Here is a 19,481-nt window from a genome sequence, read left to right on the forward strand (position 1 = left end):
TCAATTATTGCAGCAGTACTCACAATTACTAAGATATGGAAACACGATCTAAGTGTCCATCAAGTGATGACAGAGTAAAGAAAATGCGGTACACATCCATCGTGGAATATAATTCAGCAGAAAAAGAATAAAATATTGTCACAATGACATGGAAGGAACTGGGGAGAATTAAGTGAAGTAAGCCAGGTACAAAAGATAAGTACCACATATATGATCTAACTCATATGTGAGGAAGTTTAGAGTGGAATGGTGGTTACAAGAGGCTGGAGAGTAGAAAGAAGGGGGGGAGCTGATCAATGGGCACTAAATTAGAGTCAGACAGGAGTCAGAAGTTAGGATGTGCTATTGCACAGTAGGGTACATAGATAATGCTACATTTCAAAAAGCTAGCAGAAAGGATTCTGAATGTTTTCACCATGAATGATAGATGATTAAAGATAGATTATGCATAATCTGATTTAAATGTTATATAATTTGTCCTAATCAATCGATCAGTCAATCTATCTATCTATCTACATATACTGGTACTAAAATATATGTACAGTTTTAATGTTTTAAAACTACAATTGAATTTAAAAATAAAGATGACTCAGAACAGACCACTCACAGTAAGGCTGAAGGAACCAGGAGACAGGGGAGAATGATATCGGAGGCAAGTGAAAGCAAGATGGTATGGGACCCTGGAAGACTTCAAAGGGGTGGAAGGGTACCCCTGGAAGGTTCTAGCACCAAGTAATGGAATATCATGTAGATTTTGAATATGATTCACATTTTTTAAAAGTTATTTCTACAGGGGATGGCTTGTAAAGGGGTAAAGGCAGATGAATGAGATAAGGAAGAGAATTAACTCCTGACTTCTGTTCTGATGAACACCTGCTCTGAGATGGAGAAGACTGGGGTCACAGAGATATGGAGGAAGATGAAGAAGAAAAATGAGACCTAAGAGCCAAGTGCAGGAACATCTAAATAGATGAAGGTTCAGTTTTAACTGTTGAGGAACTTTCTGCACCTTTCACCAGGTTCATTAAAGAGGTGTGAACATGGAAAGGTGCCAGAGAGCAAAAACCCCAAAGACATTACATTAGGATAGACCACTTCCATCAAAATCTTTCAAAATGTTTTATAATAATTTAGCAAAGGGGCAAGAATAGATAATTTGTTTTTAAAATCCTTTCACCATAGTAGATTAGGACTGCAAAAGCCCAAACAACTGCTCACACAATATAATCAAAATTATATGAAATTCTGATTATAGAAAATTTTGATGAAATCAAGATTATCTATGAGTTGAGCACTCAAGAGTGGACAAATTTTTATTGAAATCCCATGTCTTGTTTAAGCATTTTATGAATGAAAACTTAACTGAAGGCCATAAGAAACAGGTAAAAGTAGTGTACCAATGGGCTGTTCTGTTGTCTGATTTGCCACAGTGACTAAATTGCAGGGACTGACATTTATGAGATGCACCGTGGTATAGAATACAGGTTACTCTGGCTGACTTAAAGTCCCACCTCCTGTGAGCCCTGAAACAGGCAGCATGTTATCTAAGGGCTCTGTGCTGTGTGGAGGAATTGGAGTTAATGTGATCTAGGATAATCTATAAAGCATGTGCCAGGAGCTCAGTGAGTTATATTATTGCCAGAAATTCTGAAACTTGTCACAAAGAAAACATTCTGATTAAAAAGGCTGCTTTATGGGCTGGGGTTATGGCTCAGTGGTAGAGTGCTTTCCCAGCATGTGTGAGGCACTGAGTTCTATTCTCAGCACCACAAATAAATAAATAATGAAAGTCCATTGACAACTAAAAAAATATTCAAAAAACAAAGGTTGTGAGCTGCGGTTGTAGCTCAGTGACAGAGAGATTGCTTTGTAGATGTGAGGCACTGGGTTTAATCCTCAGCACCACATAAAAATAAATAAACAAAATGAAGACATAGATATATAGATACAAAGGTTGTTTTAAGATGGCTACCATTATACCTACCCAAAGGTTTATGTACCAGTGGTTTGTCTAGAAGTTATCAAAATCACCCAAGCCAGACAAGACTGCTCCTGGAGATCTGAAACACACCAAGATATTTTTTCTGACAAATATAAAGAAGGATATTTCACTCTGAGTAAATGCAGAATAATACACTGGGTTCATACTATTCTTCAAAAAAAGCTCTTTATGGACCCCTTAAGACTGATTTCACAATGGACCCAACAAATGAAAACAAAATCCAGTTCAGGGATTGCATTATGGGAGTGTCAATGAAGAGAAGAGTAGCCAAGATCCATAACTGTTCATGTAAAAGCACTACAGACCTGACTAACGGTGATCAACAGCTGGACATGATCAATTACAGCCTGGGCAGTCACTTCCCCCCACAGATAGGGAGGTAAGTATGTGGATCAGAACACACACTTTCCCATCTGGGGTAGTAAGAAAAGACTCCAAGTTGAGGGCTTCAAAAGCCTCCAGAATACCAGTCCTAACAATACACAAAACTGTCTTTTCCTAAAACAATAAAAGAATAATAAAAGCTCAAATTTATTGAGTGTTTACTATGTGCTGAGGATGGTGCTGGATATACTACTGGCGTTATCTCATTTATTTCTAATAAAAACCTTATGAGTGAGCGCTAGCATTATCCCCGTCTTACAGATGAGTCTGAAGGCTTCCAGCTATCAACTCTGTGGAGGCAAAACTCTAGTAAAATCTTGCCTTTTTCCTGGAAAACCAGGCCTGACAATTGAAGGCCCAGAGTGCATTGCAACTTAGACATGGAGTCTCACCTCTATCTCATGACTAAAAGTTTAACTAAGATATTGTCCAACAGCCCCCATCTCAATCTGGCTTCTCTTCCTGATCTACTGACTATTATCTTTCCCATTATTTGAGTTTAGAGTTTCATACTGTCCTCTTGCTGCAGTCCTGCAGTCCTGTAGGACCCGTCACCCTTCCTCATGCAATCTTTGTCCTGCCCATCTTTTCTTTTCATTCCCATCCTACTTCAGGCCCTTGTCACTCCAGTAGCTAATTCTCTAACAGACTCTTCCTGTTTTTAGTATGTCCCCTCAGTAGGATCCATCCTGTACACTTTTACCAGATTTACCCTCCCCAAATCACTTGGTTGTTCTATTTCCTTTCTAATATTATCTTTATAATCAAATGCAAGGCTCTGCAGGATTTGCTCTGCAGGATTTGTAGGAGAATTGCTCATGTTTTAGCTGGGCATTTAAGGCAATCTGCCATGTGGCCCAATCTGCATTTCTCACCCCTGTTCTGGCCTTAAAACCAAATTGTTCAGCCAGGCTCACGCTTCCATGATATCCACTCATCCCCCACCCCACTAATATACAATAACACTAAACTACAGGGTATTCTATCCTACCCAAATTTCTTCTAGCCCCTATAATATACCTCCTTCCTTATTAGTAACTAATAGGAATCCCCAATGTTCACGATCCAGATGTTCAAGTAGCATGTTCCCTGGAATGCTTCACATTCTAGTCCTGTGTGGGGAACTTCTCTACAGGACTGGACACCCTAAAGCATTCCATGACCCATTAAAATGCAACAGGCTGACTTAGAAGACTAGCTATATTTTCGGTGGTATGTCTGTATGCTTTGGTACTTGTGTACCTGCCTGTTTGTATAAAATACACCTATGTGAAGATCTCATTTCTCCTCTAAGAACCTTGAGCAGATAGATATCCTGCCATCTAAAACAAAAGGATAAAACAACAACTCAGTGAAAGCCTGAAACCTGAACTGTGGTTGACTTCAGCCAAAAGGTGCAAAACAAAACCAAACCCTCCTAATTGTTTATTTCCCACATGAAAGTGGTATCTCATCTAGAGAATGGTCAAGGATCAAACAAAGTAACAGAGACATACCAAATTAAAAATGTCATTTGAAAGTGATGGTGCCCATATAACCCCAGATCAGGGCTATATGACCAACAAGACCAAGTCTGTATTCTTCATAAGATCAAAGCCCTGAAACACAGAACTGTGTTGTCCTTGGTTACTTTCACTTGGCTATGCCTTGTTATTTTGCTATATCTGTATAACAGGTAGACCTCATAAATCCCTAAGGAATTATGGAATTGAAGAGGGAAAAAAGAGATTATTAAGCAAACTGAAGTTTGATTTCTCTGCAACGTGGCTGACATTAAGTGGAAAACGGAAAGGAACCAATTGCCTATGCAGTGACTCATGGTCAACCCTTATAACAACTGCACCACTAGGGAAGTTTTCTCTTGATGGCTATATCTAGTGTCAGACTCATGACTAAGACCTCATCATGGGGCTGGAACTGGATTCAAGGTCTTCTCATCCACACTTGTGTTTCTCAGCTGGATTGTCATTTTTAATCTGCAAGGATTAAAGGGTCTACTTCTAGTTCGTTTCTACTTTCACCAGGAAAAAGCACTTGTTATCTTCACTTTGTCTGATATTGGACACATTTTTAAATCATGACTTCGCTTTTCACAGAATCAGAAAAATCATTTGAAGGGGCTTTGGAGGTCATCCAGGGAAGGGAAAAACAAAGCACAAGCAAAGGACCAACTTTTAGACAGATAAATGAAGATCTACGTACAGCTTTTATAACATTAGTAAGTCTTTTTTTGTGGCTGCCTTCATAGTATCCTTTTAGAGCCAATCTAATTAAGTAGTCAGCAAGAGTGTAAATAAAAATATGCTATCATTGGGTGCTAGGTAACCAAGATAACACTAAAGTAAACAAATCTGTAGGCATCACATATGCAAGCTGGTAAGGTCCCATAAATCACCATGACTGGGTATCAGGATTTAAAAGGCACACTCTGTAAGCCCTCTCCCAGTCTGTTGATTCAAGCCCCAATTGCATTGGGTTACCTATATGGCAGCATACAAAATTGACCTTTTAAGTTTAAAACTAGTCACAGTCATCATCCCTACTAAAGATAGGCCATAGTGCCTGCCATGTTTAAAAACTTTATGTAAGTTTTTATTTAATTTTCACAACAGTCCAGTGAAGTAGCTTGTGTTGTCTTGATTATAGAGAAAACAGAGGCTCAGAGGGGTTAGAGTAAATTAATGGTCCAAGGTCTTAACTCTAGTGTGGAGCAGATTCATACCCAGAAAAGAAGTTGCTAAGTTCATCAGAATTTAGGAGGTGATTTAAAGGAGAATTGAGAATTTGCTCTTCTGTTCCATTTTACTCCCCTAGCATGTAAGTTAATAACAAGTCTATAACAGTGAATCAGCTGATATTTATATGGACATGGTCTCTTTTCACCCTATTGCAGCTTGCACCTTGCTGTCACGTACCCTTCAACTATTCCCTTTCCTCACTCCTGGGCACCAGGATCCTTAGGGGATAGCCCAGCCGTTGGATTTAGCAACCCACCCATGCTGCTACTGGGCTACTACTCAAGGAGGCAACAGGTGAAGGAGATGACACCAGGTCTTAGTGCTAACAGAGACCTGAGCCTCATGAAATACACTGTCTGAAAATCTCCCCAAGCAAGTCGGTCCTCCCCTCCTCCCCCAAAGCTGCTGATGATCATCCTACTTAGAACATTTGCACCCTCTTGTTGACCTGTCCGATTTTTTTTTCTTCAAAGCTGTCCCCAAGGCTCATTACAACCAGATTTCACCATACAAACCCTGAGGCAGAAGGAGGTCAGGAACAGAAACTGGTTCAGCCAAGGAGAGCCCTGACCCCAGGCCAGCGGGATCAGATGTTCTGCCTTCTACCACTCCTCCTGCCCTCATTGCACGCTAATAGCTTCTCTGTATTTCTTGCAACCTTTCTTTCCCTCATTTTTCTTCCTTCCCACCATCCATTGGTCCACATTCCCTTTCCCATTTTGTCCCTAGAGGAAAACAGAATTTCAAAGACCCTCATAGTAACAGGCTATTTTTAAAACCCTAAACTTTCTTACACCTTCTCTGTTGTTGCCTTACTCACCACCAATATCCTTAGATTCTCTGCCAACTTGGCATTATAGATCTGCTTTCATCATTTGGTTTTCTCATCTCACCAACCTCATTATCCTTTCATTTATATCTGTGACCAGTTAACTACCTGCCTGCCAGGGTGGTTCCTGACCAGACACACTGTCTCAACATCATGTTCTTCTTAGGAGGAAGGGGCCAGGTCAGTTTTGTGCCCATTTGACATAACTGAGAGAAGGAAGGCAGAACAAGATGTACTATAGGATTCCCCTTGAAGAATTAGCTTTTGCTGAAATTGCTCTTGCTATTTTGGAATCCAGTATTCATTAAATACATATTTTAAAATGTTTTGAATATTTTGAACATGTAGTCTGAGAACAAACACTTATGTCTCTATATTCACCCAACACTTTATCTAAAAAATAATTACCTTTACACCTACTAAAATCCCTGCAGAGCACTTGCCAGCCTGCCTGCACAAGGCCCTGGGCTCCCCCAGTATTGCAAAACATGTGCTCCCTCCACATGGATCTTAGGTAAATTTAAATGAGCCTCAGGTTTTCATCTTTAGAAATGGGAGAAATTGTTTTCATATGTAGTATACAATTTCTAGGACTAAATTAGAAACTTAAGGTTTGAGGTATGAGAAAATAAACAAAATCATGCCTTACATTAGAAGGTAAGGCACATATGAGAGTTTCCCAACCAGTGGTAGTCAAAGATTGTTTATGGACCAAATGGATAACACTATAATCTTTGGCATTGAGTCTTTTCTTTGTAATTCTGTGTAATTCAGTATATTTTATAATTCTTTTAAAAGGTACACAATCATTTTTATGTTTTTTCTCTAACTTCTCACTGTTCTTCCTTCTTCAGTGTGTTTGAATTAGAAGGATCAGGTAACATTTTAAAACAGAATAACAAAAGGAAACACTGATACAATGAGTAATTGATTCTTCCACTGAATTTGACTTTTCAGATAATAAATTCCTTTCATATAGGAATTAACTGTGTCATAACACAACTCTGTTCCCTTTAATCATTTCACTTCTCATTAGCACTAAAGCAAAATTAAGATTTAGGCCCAAATATCTTTCAGGAAAAACTAAACTAATCTTCTCCTGATGTATAGAAAAGAAATAGGCCTATTTCTAGTAAAAGATTCCTCATGAGTTACTGAAACCCAATTATCACTACTCTTATGAAGATCTAAGAGATCGTGCTGAGAATATAACATTAAGAAATCAAAGAAAGAAAATGAAAACATAGGCTAAAGAGAATATTAATGTTTCATCTTTATCACAGCCTGCTGAAAATGACTTGAAATATTCAAAAAGATGGAAGAGGATAGGTGCTTAGTTTAAAAAAGGGAAGGGACTAGTCAATGAATATTCACTAAATACCACTTCTATGAAAGGCAGGGAGCAAAGCATAGTTTTGTTCACTCTATGCAACTTTTAGCCTCTTTTCGTGAAACAGGGCTTCCCTGAAAATAATGACATTTAAATCACGTATACATAATTAAAGCACCCACGACAAAAGAATTCTCTTAAACTGTGAAAGCCCTCCCCAAATTGAAATTCATTCTCTTCCTAAATTATTGCTTCAAAGCCCATCAATTGTAAAGGCAGTTTATTTTTTCCTGAATATAGAAAAATGAAACTAGCAAACATCAAATACAACCTATCTTGCTCAAGTACTCCCTTTCTAAAATGTAGAGTTGATTTATAGGCATAAAAAATACAATATCACCTTACTAAGAAAAAATATTTTCTTTGTAATTCTGTGTAATTCAGTATATTTTATAATTCTTTTAAAAGGTACATGATCATTTTTATATTTTTTCTCTAACTTCTCACTGTTTTTCCTTCTTCATTGAGTTTGAATTAGAAGGATCAGGTAATATTTTAAAACAGAATAACAAAAGGAAACACTGATACATTTCCTCAAAATATTTTGAAGAGTATTTCTGTAAGACAATTATGAATAATTAATATGAATAATGCTCATTCATATTTGCCTAAAACAAAAACAAAGCAACCAGAACACTGCTATGTACAGAGAACACACATTAAAATCAAGCAGTTATTTTCTGAAGTGGAGAAGGCACCCATGAGTCTGAACTTATTCCAATATGGCAGCCGCATCTTTGCCTTGTTGCTATGGTTACATCCCCATCATGCCTGTGCTTTCTACTTTCCAGACCTGTTTATGACAGGCAGAGGTGTTTCCTACTATGGTGCCTATGTCTGCACAGCTAACTGCTTGCCAGGAATAAGAACCAGAGGCTGTGACAGTAGGGATTACAGTGCAGCAGCCCCTAGATGCAGACGGGAACTCAAGCACATGCTATGTAGAACCTGACAGAATAGACCCTAAAAGGTGAAAAAGATATTCTCTCTCTCTCTCTCTCTCTCTCTCTCTCTCTCTCTCTCTCCACACACACACACACACACACACACACACACCTTTTCATCAAAACTGAAAGAGCATTCAGATAGTTCCAACTGAAAAGGATCTAATAAAAAAGAGGTTATTGCTAAAATAGATATGACAGAAAACAGTTTGCAGCTATGAATATGGTCCATCTGGCTTTTGCCTAAACACTATTAACTTTAAATTCAAATGAGATAAGGCTAATCTAGTATATCCTGCAATAACATTTCTGAGAGATGAGTTCTCTAGAAGCAGAACTCAGATTCTTAAGGGAGAAATACTAGGAACTCTTGTCAATGAAAGAAAAACACTTTCTTAAAAATCCCAGCTAGAAATGGCATTTACATTACATTTACATTAACTACTATCATGAGCCCTGTACTGACTTAGGTTGCATCTGCTATAGGTTGCATCTGGAAAGTCCCCCAAAGGCCCATGTCTTCAAGGCTTGGTCCTCAGTCTGTGGTGCTCTTATGGTTTGGTGGAGACCTTTAAGGGGTAGGATCTAGTGGGAAGTCTTAGGTCATGGGGGTGTACCCTTAAAGGGGACTATGGACCCTAGTCTTGTTCTCTCTTTTGATCCCTGGCTGCCCCAAGCTTTGCTCCACCATCTGCACAAGATACCGCCTTACCACAAACCCAAAAGCACTGGGCCAGTCAACAACCATGGACTGAAACCTCTGAAACTGTAAGCCAAATAATCTTTTCTCTCTTTAATTGATTATTTTGGTCATTGTATTACAGTAAAGGAAGAGTGAATAACACAGGTCATATGTTTTATATTTAAATCATTGAAGAACCTAATGCATCACTAAAATATTTAAATAACTAGACAAAATCATCTTACCAATGGGAAAAAAATAGAATAATCATTAATTGCAGAGCAGAGACAGAAAATACAGCCATTGGAAAAGCTAAATATTAGGGCATTTGTGTACTCTGGTATGTGTGTACTTTAGCATGCATGCGTTCTAGAAGAAAGGGGAGAGAAAACAAGCAGGATGAGACAGAGTGAGCACTGCCATGCCTGAGCATGAGAACCCATGTGTCTCACAGAAACAACACTGACTCCTGGACCATGAAGACTCCCATATCTTGGGGAACCAGTTCAATAGCAAGGAGATGAAAACTGTACGGAGAAATGTGATCACACTAACATCATTAACAAGGCTCTCCCCTGTGATTCACAAGAATGGCAAGAATATGCTCATTTAATTTTGAGAGAATCTCCCAAAGTATTTCATGTCCACTGATGCCACGTCAATCGAAAATAGTTACCTTATTTTTGAAATTGCAATTTCACTTTCTTGTCTGTAAGATGTCAGTTCATTTAGCAGACATTTTTTTTTCTGTTCCTTTCTGAGCAGCAGGGGATTACTTTTGAGGTGGGCACTGATGCGAACATTTCTCTTGCAATGGGGCATAGAGCACAGACTGTCAGCTGTGCCCTGCTGGGCAGGGTGAGTGGGGCCCAGGACTGTAGCTCTCCAATTCTCAGGCACCATGGGCAATATGAAGTCTACCATTGCCAACTTCCTAAGTCATGCCCAACAAGAAAGGGAACCCCTAAGTCTTCATCTGATACCTTTTTTTCCCACCAGATTATTATGCTTATTTTACAAAATGAGCAAAGGGATATTATTGAGTGACACTCCCCAATTTGTCACCTATGGCAGCCTGTGTATCCTTACTCAATCAGGCACCTTATGCCTAAAGTACCATGGGGGACTTATGGTTCCTAAATGCACCATGCTATCATGCTCTCTCCTGGGCATGTGTAAACAGTGTCCTCTCTCTAGGCCACTGTGACCACACCTTCTACTCCTTCCCCTTAATGCCCCTAACACTCCAGTCATTAAGACATTGTCATGTACGGTGGCTAATTTCTCACTCATCTTTCAGGAGTGTGCATGGCGGAGGGTGGTGTGGGGACCTTGCTTCTTATTCTGCAGCCTTTGGTGTCTGCAGGGTGCCTGCTGTGCAAGGGCAGTGTGGACACATTTGCTGAACTGAGGAGGAACGTGAGACCAGTGCAGCACCTGCCTCCTCCAACTGCTGGCTCTTCAGTCTTTTTCTTTTTTTTTTTTTAAGAAAGAGAGAGAGAGAGAATTTCAATTTTAATTTTTTAAATTTTTTTGGCTGACACAACATCTTTGTTTGTATGTGGTGCTGAGGATCGAACCCGGGCCGCACGCATGCCAGGCGAGCTCCTCTTCAGTCTGTTCAAAGGGATGTGATTTCTCCCCCATCCGCCTTTATAACAATCCACTCCCTTTCTCTCAAGTCAGAAAAATGGTATTTACCTGTGATTAAAAGAGGACACAAGGCCCCTCTCTCTGACAGGCAGTCCCACAGCCAGAAAAGGGATCTCTGTCCAGGCTGGTGCTGAGAACCCTCTGCCCTGACCAGAGCAGGCTGAGCACCTCTGCTCTTCTGCAGAAGGGACCCCACTAAGGCCCCTCTGAGAGGACAGGGCCACTGAACCTTGTCCCCGATTCCTGGTCTCAAGCTAGCCTTGGACTCTGATGACTTTTCATTAGGGTGCTCAGGTGAGTGGGACAGAGTCCTTACTTAGGCAACAGGGTAGGCACACATCCAACTCTCACCCCATACTGTTGAATCTGCTGCCTCCTGCCACCCCTCGTCCAGTCCAGCTGGCTCAGCACCACACAAGAATTGGCTCAGTTTAACCAGCGAGCAGCGACAGTGTGGTAGTACCCCACCCTCGCTTTTCTCTCACTTCCCTGCTGTTTCAGCCTCAGTCTCCTCATCTCTTCTCATGGCTGAACAGGTGAGCTGAGTTACAGCCTCTCTTGGAGCCTGACCACACTGTTCAGTCAGCAGAAGGCCTTCCCCTGGCTGAGTCTCAACCTAGACTGTACACCAGAATCACCTGGCAGCTTTCAAAAATAGTGACATCTGGGTCCCACCCTGGCTATTTTGATGAGAGGCAGCGTGGAGTTCAGGACTTTTAAAAACTCCTAGGTCATTCCAGTAGGTAGCCAGCCATGGTTGAGAACCACTGGCCTAAGGATTTTTTCCATTGCATGATTTGTCAGAATTCTGAATTGGGGGGAATTCTATTTCTTTCCCAGTTCAGTCCCTGTATCCCATTTCAGTGTTCTTTGCGGGCGTTCAGCTCCCTAGCCAAAAGTCCCAGGAGGAAAGGGATATGTGGTAAATTTCGGCATCCAAATCTGATGTCAGTTAACCCTGGTGTTGTGCAAAAAAACAAAAATAAAAACAAAATCTCCAAATGAACTCTTATGTGCAAGGACAAATACATGTTCTGATTAAGTATAAACACACTGTATCCTTGCAGCAGGACAGTAAAATCATGATGTCACCCTTCAGGCAGTTTCTGGTCAATCAATGCACACTGAGCACCTACTTTAGGAGTGTCAGGAAAAGCCAGAAGTCTTGTCAAGGTAGTACTTACTTCGGGGGACCTTGCTGGGGTAAATCTTCTGGCATGGTTTGTATTCATCCAGAGGGGGAAAGTCTTCCACAGAATGGAACGTGAATTTAGACTCGAAGTCATCTGCACATGTGGGAAATGGTAAAGTTTAGTTGGGTTACAGGCAGGCCCCACGTTGGATCGCTCCAGGAGAACTCTGTGCCTACTCTGTGCAAAGGTGTTGATGGAAGGGCTATTCCCCCCAAGACATCCATCCACCTTTCAAGTTTTACTGCTTGGCTGGGAGGAGGGAAAGTAGAGTGAGATCAGCAGTGATTTCCCATCACCCACCAAACTACTCCAACCAACATCTTAAGGAAGCTCCTAAGGGAGCAGAAGTGAGCCCCTGGGGAGAAAAGAGGAGTTGCCCTGTCTCCCTTTCCTGGGCTGACTCCTGTCTTTTGAGCTGGGTCTTATGTCTGACCATAGCCTAGCACACAGAAGGGGGGCAGAGGTGTTGCAGTCACATCCAACTCCAGGTGCCTTTAACTTCCTACCTCCATAGTTTTGCTCCAATTGTCCCCCTACCTCATGGGCCTTCCACCCACTCTTTGCCCTTATCCAAATCACTCTGGTCTCTCTGGCACTCTGGTCTCCATGGAGAGAGACAGACATACACACAAAGAGAGAATTTAAATGCTGGTTTTCTTTTGGTTCTCTAATCTGAGTCAGGAGTCTAAGAGTAGGCCCTGGAACTAACCAGAAAGTGGTGAAAGAAATCCTATTTCACAGGCTCTGTAGGCTGTCCTGTATTTGTGTGAGCCCACAGTTCACTGGGAAGCATGTAAGCTCTCTCCAGGAGCCAGGAGAAATGACTTCCTCACTGGCACAGTCCCCTAGGTGTGCACCTGCTTACCGGTGATGTGCATGCTTCCATTCCTCAGCTGACCTCCGGGCTGCTGGGTGGGGGTCCAGACAGGGTTCTGCTGGCTCTTGCTTGAAAGCTCTGTGGTAGGTAATCGTGCAGGAGGTGCTGGAGGTGGATTTAGCTTTCCCCTACTGGTCCTTTTTGGGGAAGATGACAGGGCATTCAGAGTTAGGAATGGGGACAGTGATGTTATAACTCTATGTGAGAGATTAGACATTTAGATTTCTGGATATAATATGATATAGTGATATATCACTATATATAGGGCAACTGCTTGAGCCAAACTGAGAATGAATCACAGTTCTCTCATTGGCACAAATAACAGGTTCTTTGTGCCTTAGTTTTCTTACCCAAAAATGGGAATACTAGGACACATACCTCCTAGGGTTGAGAGGACTAAATGAGTTGATTTCAGTCAAGTGGAATACAGTAAGTGCCTGACAGTTGTGATAATATTAATGATGACCCTCATTATAAGATGATATAGCCCTCTGGGCATGGTAGGGCATGCCTGTAATCCCAGTGGCTTGAGAGGCTGAGTCAGGAGGATTGTGTGTTCAAAGCCAGCTTCAGGAAAAGCAATATGTTAAGCAACTCAGCGAGACCCTGTCTCTAAATAAAATACAAAATAGGACTGGAGATGTGGCTCAGTGGTTGAGTGCCCCTGAGTTCAATCCCAAGTAACTCCCGCCCAAGAAAGATGGTACAGCTCAAGGAATAGCCCCACTGCAGAGTGATAGGAACAGCAAAGGTAGTTGCTAGGTGAGGGCCCAGAGGGAGGCCAGAAGAATGGGTCATAGGGGCATGTTCCTACCCTCAATTTCTGCTCCCACTGAGTTCTGCCCCCACCAGCTCCTCTGCATTGCAATCTGCTTATTCTCCTTCAGTTCCAACCTAGATCCTTCCCGACCACCAAGGCCCAACTCAAATCCAACCTACATCCTCAAGCCTTTCCTGGTCAATGGCCAGAGGCTCCTCCCTCCTCTCCCTGTGCTATTCTGTGTGACCCTTGGCAGTCAACAGCCCAGTGTCCTGGCTCCTCACTACAGGTACCCCACTGCTGCTTATCTCCTCAATGACATTGCCACCATCACTCTGCCGGTACACTACCATTCCCTGTGCTACTTGCTTAGAATTACAACTTCTTTCCCTTCTCCCAAGTTGAGCTGAAGTAGAAGTTACCCCTATTTTATAAGTGAAATCAAGTTTCACATCCAAAGACACCAAGGGAGAGACCAGGCAAGCCTTCTGGAGCAGGTGGGGGTTCCAGCAGCAGCAGCAGCAGCAGCAGCAGCAGCAGCAGCAGAGTGGTACCCTCTGAGCTCCTGCTTTCCCTGCAGGATCTGCCCAAAGGGACTGTCCCAGGCTTCTTTCTCTCACTCTTCTCTTCCTAGGCACCTAGGAGTTATTTGATCCCACAAGGAGACTAAAGGGCTAAAGAGACTGCTGATCCTCCTCTGGATGGGAACTTGCCCCTCCTTGTGGGAAAGGAGAAGGAAGGAAGGAAAATACAGGCTCCCGCCCCAGCCACGCACAGGCCCTCACCACACAGTCACAGCAATGCCCTGTGAAAGATGCTGTCATTATTCCTATTTGTCAGAGTAAATAAATAAAAAAAAAGATAAAACAAAACAAAACAAACAAGCAACTGGCATCAGATTACACAGGAGTATGCAGGGAACCCAGGATCTGAACTCAAATCTCTCCAAATCCAAAACGTGCTTTTCTTTCCACTCCATCATGGACATTTAAAATCACAGATACCAGAGGAGCTCACCACTCACAATGCCGGGCCTCCTGGTGACCAGTCAGTTGAAAGAAGAATGATTAAAACCTTATCTCTTCTTATCAACAGTCTTAAAAATATCCTTGCCCTTTGTGCTAGGAATTCTCTCTTAGGAACCTATCCTTTAAAAAATATCCAAAGTGGGGCTGGGGTTGTGGCTCAGTGGTAGAGTGCTTGCCTTGCTTGTGTGAACCACTGGGTTTAATCGTCAGCACCACATAAGAAAAAAATAAATTACTTAAAAAAATAAAAAATATCCAAAGTATGGACTAAAATATCTATAAAAGTATTTCCTACACTGTTATTCATAATAACAAAAACAGGGAATCAAATATATGTACCTATTATCATTTTAATTTACTTACACATTTTAATAATTTTACAAAACTGCTTTTAGTATAGTATTAAGTAAAAATACAAAATTGTAAGTGCAAAATGGTATTAAGCATGTAAATGTACATGTATTCAGAAAAAAAATGAAAATGACATCCAAATGACAGTTTTCATCTCTAGGCGATATTATTTCTATTCGTTCCACAATAAGCTGGCATTGTTTTTAATTTACGGAAATACATTTAAGAAACTTTCTGCATCAAAAGATTTACTGACAGAACAAAAAATATGTGCATGGATATATGTGTGGGGGAGTTGTATATGTGTTAAGTGTGTATGTATACGGGTGTGTGTATGGAGTACGCATTTATTAGGGTGTTTGTGTGTAAGGCTGAGAGAGTGCTTGTAATTGTGTTTGAGTTGTGTGTGTAAATGCAGGTGTGTGTGTGGATGTGTGGTGGTACCTTTTGTGTGGAAAGGCGTCAACAGTGCATGAAGTCTACCACTACAGGGACCAGTGAAGTAAGTCACAAGCCATCAACACTCAATTCACAATCCTCTCTGCTCTGTAAGTGAAGAATTATTTTTGCTTTTTGGCTAAAGATACAGGCCCTGTTTTCTCCAGTCAGCTGAGAACCTGCCAAAAGGCAGAATGTGAATCCAATCTGCTGTGGGCCAGTGAAGATTCAGGCTGGGAGCCAGACTGGAATAATTCAGGAGAAGACTAAACCAGAGACTTGGGCTGGGAAACAAGCCCCACCCGAGGAGTAGATCTGGAGACAGAAAGTCCATAGTAAAAACAAAACTCTTCTCTAGAGCTCACTTGCTATTCCCTGTTCTAAGCACATCACATACAAGGCCTCCATCTTTACAACAACTCCAGGAGGTAGAAAGATTTCTGTCCTCATCTTACAGAGAAGGAAGCACAGTTAAGTGGCTGTCCAGGGTCCCAGCCAGTGATGGCAAGAAGATCATGGCCAGAATCCCTCCCTTACCTTCTGCAGGATCTGGGACAAGTCTCCCAGTCCCCCTGGCCCTTGGTTTGCGTCTCTAAAATGAAAACTTTCAACAATAAAGTCCCATAGAGGGACAAGGTTCTACCCAGAGGCACTGAGTAGCTCTGGACTAAAACAAGATTCTGAGATTGGAGCCATCCCACGGTTTGCACGGGGTTCCGCCGTCTGGGCTGCTTTACCTGGGCCTCTGCAGATCCTCCTCTTCTGCAGGAGCGGCTGAGGTCCCAGAGGGCCAGGTGGTGCGGGCAAGCCCTGCACGCTGGCCTTCTGCTGTTGGGCCTGGAAGCTGGGGGACTTGGGGGGCAGCGGGGGAGGGGTTTCGCTGCAGTTGTTAGCGCCTGGCTAGGGAGGCGCTGGCACCGAAGCCCTGGGCGAACAGGAAGCATACAGGAGGAGTGGGGGCCGCAGAGGTGGCGGTGGCGGTGGCGGTGGCGGTAGCGGTAGCGGTGGCGGTGGCGGCGGGGCGGGGGGGGGGGCTCTGGCACCTCTTTCACGGGACTGGCAGGCTCCTCATTGAGTCCTGGATACCCACAGGGTGGGAGGAGAGGGAGAGGGGGCGGGATGGGCGGGAGGTGCAAGGGGGCCAGCTGAGGCCTCACTGCCTTGTCACTGAGTAGGGAGGCCAGGGGAAGAGGGGGTGGGGTCAGAGGAAGCGGCGGAAGTGGAGGCGGAGGAGGGCAGGGGACAGTGGGTGCAAAGGCAGGAGAGCTCCCTTTGGTCGGTAGGCCTGGTGGGGACATCAGTGAGGCCTTGGTGGGGGAAGAAGGTGGTAGAGGTGGAGGTAGGGGGTGAGGAGGTGGAGGTGGGGTGGGCACATTGGGGCGAGGAGGGACTATCCTGGCAGCGCCTTGGGCCTCAGAGGCATTGCCTAGCCTGGGAGATGCAGGGGGGGTTAAGCGGGCCACTAATGGTTTTGGTGGGAAGCCGGGGAGAAGGTGCTCTTGAACCAGAGGCCTGCCCTGTCTTGACACCTAGAAATGAAACAAATTCTGGGTTAGCATAACAACAGAGAAAGGAAGAAGCTAAAACGCGTGGGTGGCACTTGGGACCAGCTGGATGAGCGCCAAGGTCCTTCTGAGCATCAAGGAGCTGTCCTTCCAGACAAACCCAGGTCAGACCCTAATCTTACTATTCTGTTCTCACCTGCCAACAGCCTTCTCACGTCCAGCCCAGGACGCAGGACTGCTCTGACCTGTGCCCTTCCTCATCTCAAGACCCCTCACATTCATCCACCTTTACCTGCCAGGTGCAGTTGCTCTTATGCTCTAGTTTGCATCCTTAGGTATACCAAGCCCAAACACCTGGCTAGGGAGGTTTTCCTCACTGCTAGCATTTTATGAACAAGGACATCCTTTGTTTCTATATTGCAAACATAAAATTCATGGTTCCCTGAATACATAAGGGAAATCAGCAGGGAAAAACTTGTCCTCCACATTCCAGGTCCAATGACCTTGAACCCCCTAGTTACATGGCCTCTAGAAGTTCAAAGCCCTCTTTCCCAAAAACTTACTCTAATTTTCAAAGGGCTGGCTTTTTCCTGATCTCTGAATTTCTCATCCTCTATGTGTCTCCTTCACCACATAATTTTTTAAAAACAAAAATATTTATTTTTTAGTTGTAGTTGGACACAGTACTTTTATTTTATTTATTTATTTTCATGTGATGCCTAGGATCAAACCCAGGGCCTCATACATGCTAGGCAAACGCTCTACCACTGAGCCACAACCCCAGCCCAACCACATCACTGAAATCCAATAACTCTTAAACTCAGGGGTAACAACAAATTGCTCGTTTGTGTTTGCTGGACTTTATGGAGGACTGGGGTGGATATGGGGTCCTTGGAGGGAGCTCTGACTCTTGATACAACCTTGCACCACAGTGCTGATTCTCTTCTTCCCCCTCCCTTGCCTCTTGCTAAGGAGAAAAAAAATTCCTCTTCCTCCTTAATGCACTGAAGTTCTGCAATCATTGTTTAAATACGATTTTAAGAGAGGTCACTGTCAGAGGGACTGTCACTGTCCTTTCAGGAGGCATATTCAAATATTTATTCCAAATATAGTCCTCCCTTAAAGGAGTTCTGGGGAACACACTTTCCCCTATTTCACTACCCCTATATGTTATATGGCAATATGTGGAAAACACTTGGAAAAATGCTTGCTTCTCACATATACAACTTCCTGGGTGCTGCAGCATAGGGGCAGCTTTTGTTTCAGATTATAAACCCCAGTGTCTATTGAGGGGTTCTGGAGTTTTTCATCCCATATGAATCTCCAGTGTTTCCCCAAACTGGTACAAATCATTCCTGAAGGACTTGATGTTAAAAGCCAGGCCAAAGGCATAGAAGAAGTGCCTCTGGGGGAAGAAGATAAGTGGGCAGGAGTATGGTGTCTGGGTTTTCGCACTGGTGGCCCTCTGGCTATGATGTGACAGTCACCTGGGCAAGACTACTACAGCTTGGTTGTACCCTCTGTTGAAGATTTTCTTTGAGGAGATTCTGGAAGACATATCTTTGTCGTGAGGAATTAACTTAATTTCAGGGGCCAGAACAGCTGGCTGCCTATGCCCAGGAGTAGAAAGTCCTACCTGATCTTTCCAGGGACAAGATCTATATTTTATATGATATCTAGGGCAGAGATCAGCACAGAGAATCCAGCCTAAAAGTTCTGAAACCTGTTCCCATAGTACACAGAGATGATGACAGAAAACCCAGGCAGCTCCCTAAATAAGACAGCGTCTACCTAGATGCCCAGTTGCCAAGTGAAATTTAAAAGAATCATAAACTTAAAAAGCAGAACAGAGCCTACTCTTGAATAACCAACCCAAACTTTTTAAATGATTGAAAATATCATGAATCCAAGATTCAAAAACTCTGAAAGTGAGTCTGTTAAGAGTACAAAATCCTCTGCTTCCTGTTCATGTGGTGGAAGATCAGGTACCAGGAATATTTGGAGCCTGACAGTCCCTGGGTCAGTGATATACCTGTAGTTTATTCATCTTGTTGGCTAAAGAGAAAGAGCACAATAGTAGGAAAACATTTTTTTCTTATGATATATATATATATATATATATATATATATATATATATATATCTCCAATTTGAATGCAAAAGTTTTAAAACATTCATTGCCCGCTAAAGCACACATAACTGCAATGGACTGATTGTAATAATGGCCTCAATTACCCTCTCATGCCTAATTCTGTAATATTTGAATATGATTGACTATTAACATAACCTTTTAATATGATTGAATATGATATCAAGAGATGAAGTCTATTTCCACATCTTTGTCACTTGCTTTGGATGTGATAGGAATTAACACTTCCTAGCCTTCCAAGTTACTTCTCAGTAGCTTCCAAGACTAAGCCTCAAGGGACTTTATACACATCTTCCTTTTATTTTGGAGCCTTGCCACCACCATGATAAAAAGCCCTTGAGCAGCCTGCTGGAGACTGAGAGACCACGTGGACCTGAGGTGAGTCAAGCCAGTGGTTACAGCTGAGGCCTCAGAGACAGGAAAAACAGGAGAAATCTAAGATAAAGGAAAGCCACCTACCTAACCTGCAGGTTTGCAGATGCTGAGGGAGTAGAGCTGAGATCATTCCACATTGCTAACCCACAGAATCATAAGCTAAATAATAAATGGTCATTTAAAA

The 19,481-nt window shown here is 42.7% G+C and overlaps 1 pseudogene; it reads right to left on the bottom strand.

Annotated features, from left to right (window-relative positions):
• Positions 1–11,768: 11,768 nt before the first annotated feature.
• Positions 11,769–17,035, bottom strand: LOC144256096 (WAS/WASL-interacting protein family member 3-like; annotated as a pseudogene).
• Positions 17,036–19,481: the final 2,446 nt, after the last annotated feature.

Source organism: Urocitellus parryii, chromosome 7 (genome assembly GCF_045843805.1).
Source record: "Urocitellus parryii isolate mUroPar1 chromosome 7, mUroPar1.hap1, whole genome shotgun sequence".
Classification (NCBI taxonomy): domain Eukaryota; kingdom Metazoa; phylum Chordata; class Mammalia; order Rodentia; family Sciuridae; genus Urocitellus; species Urocitellus parryii.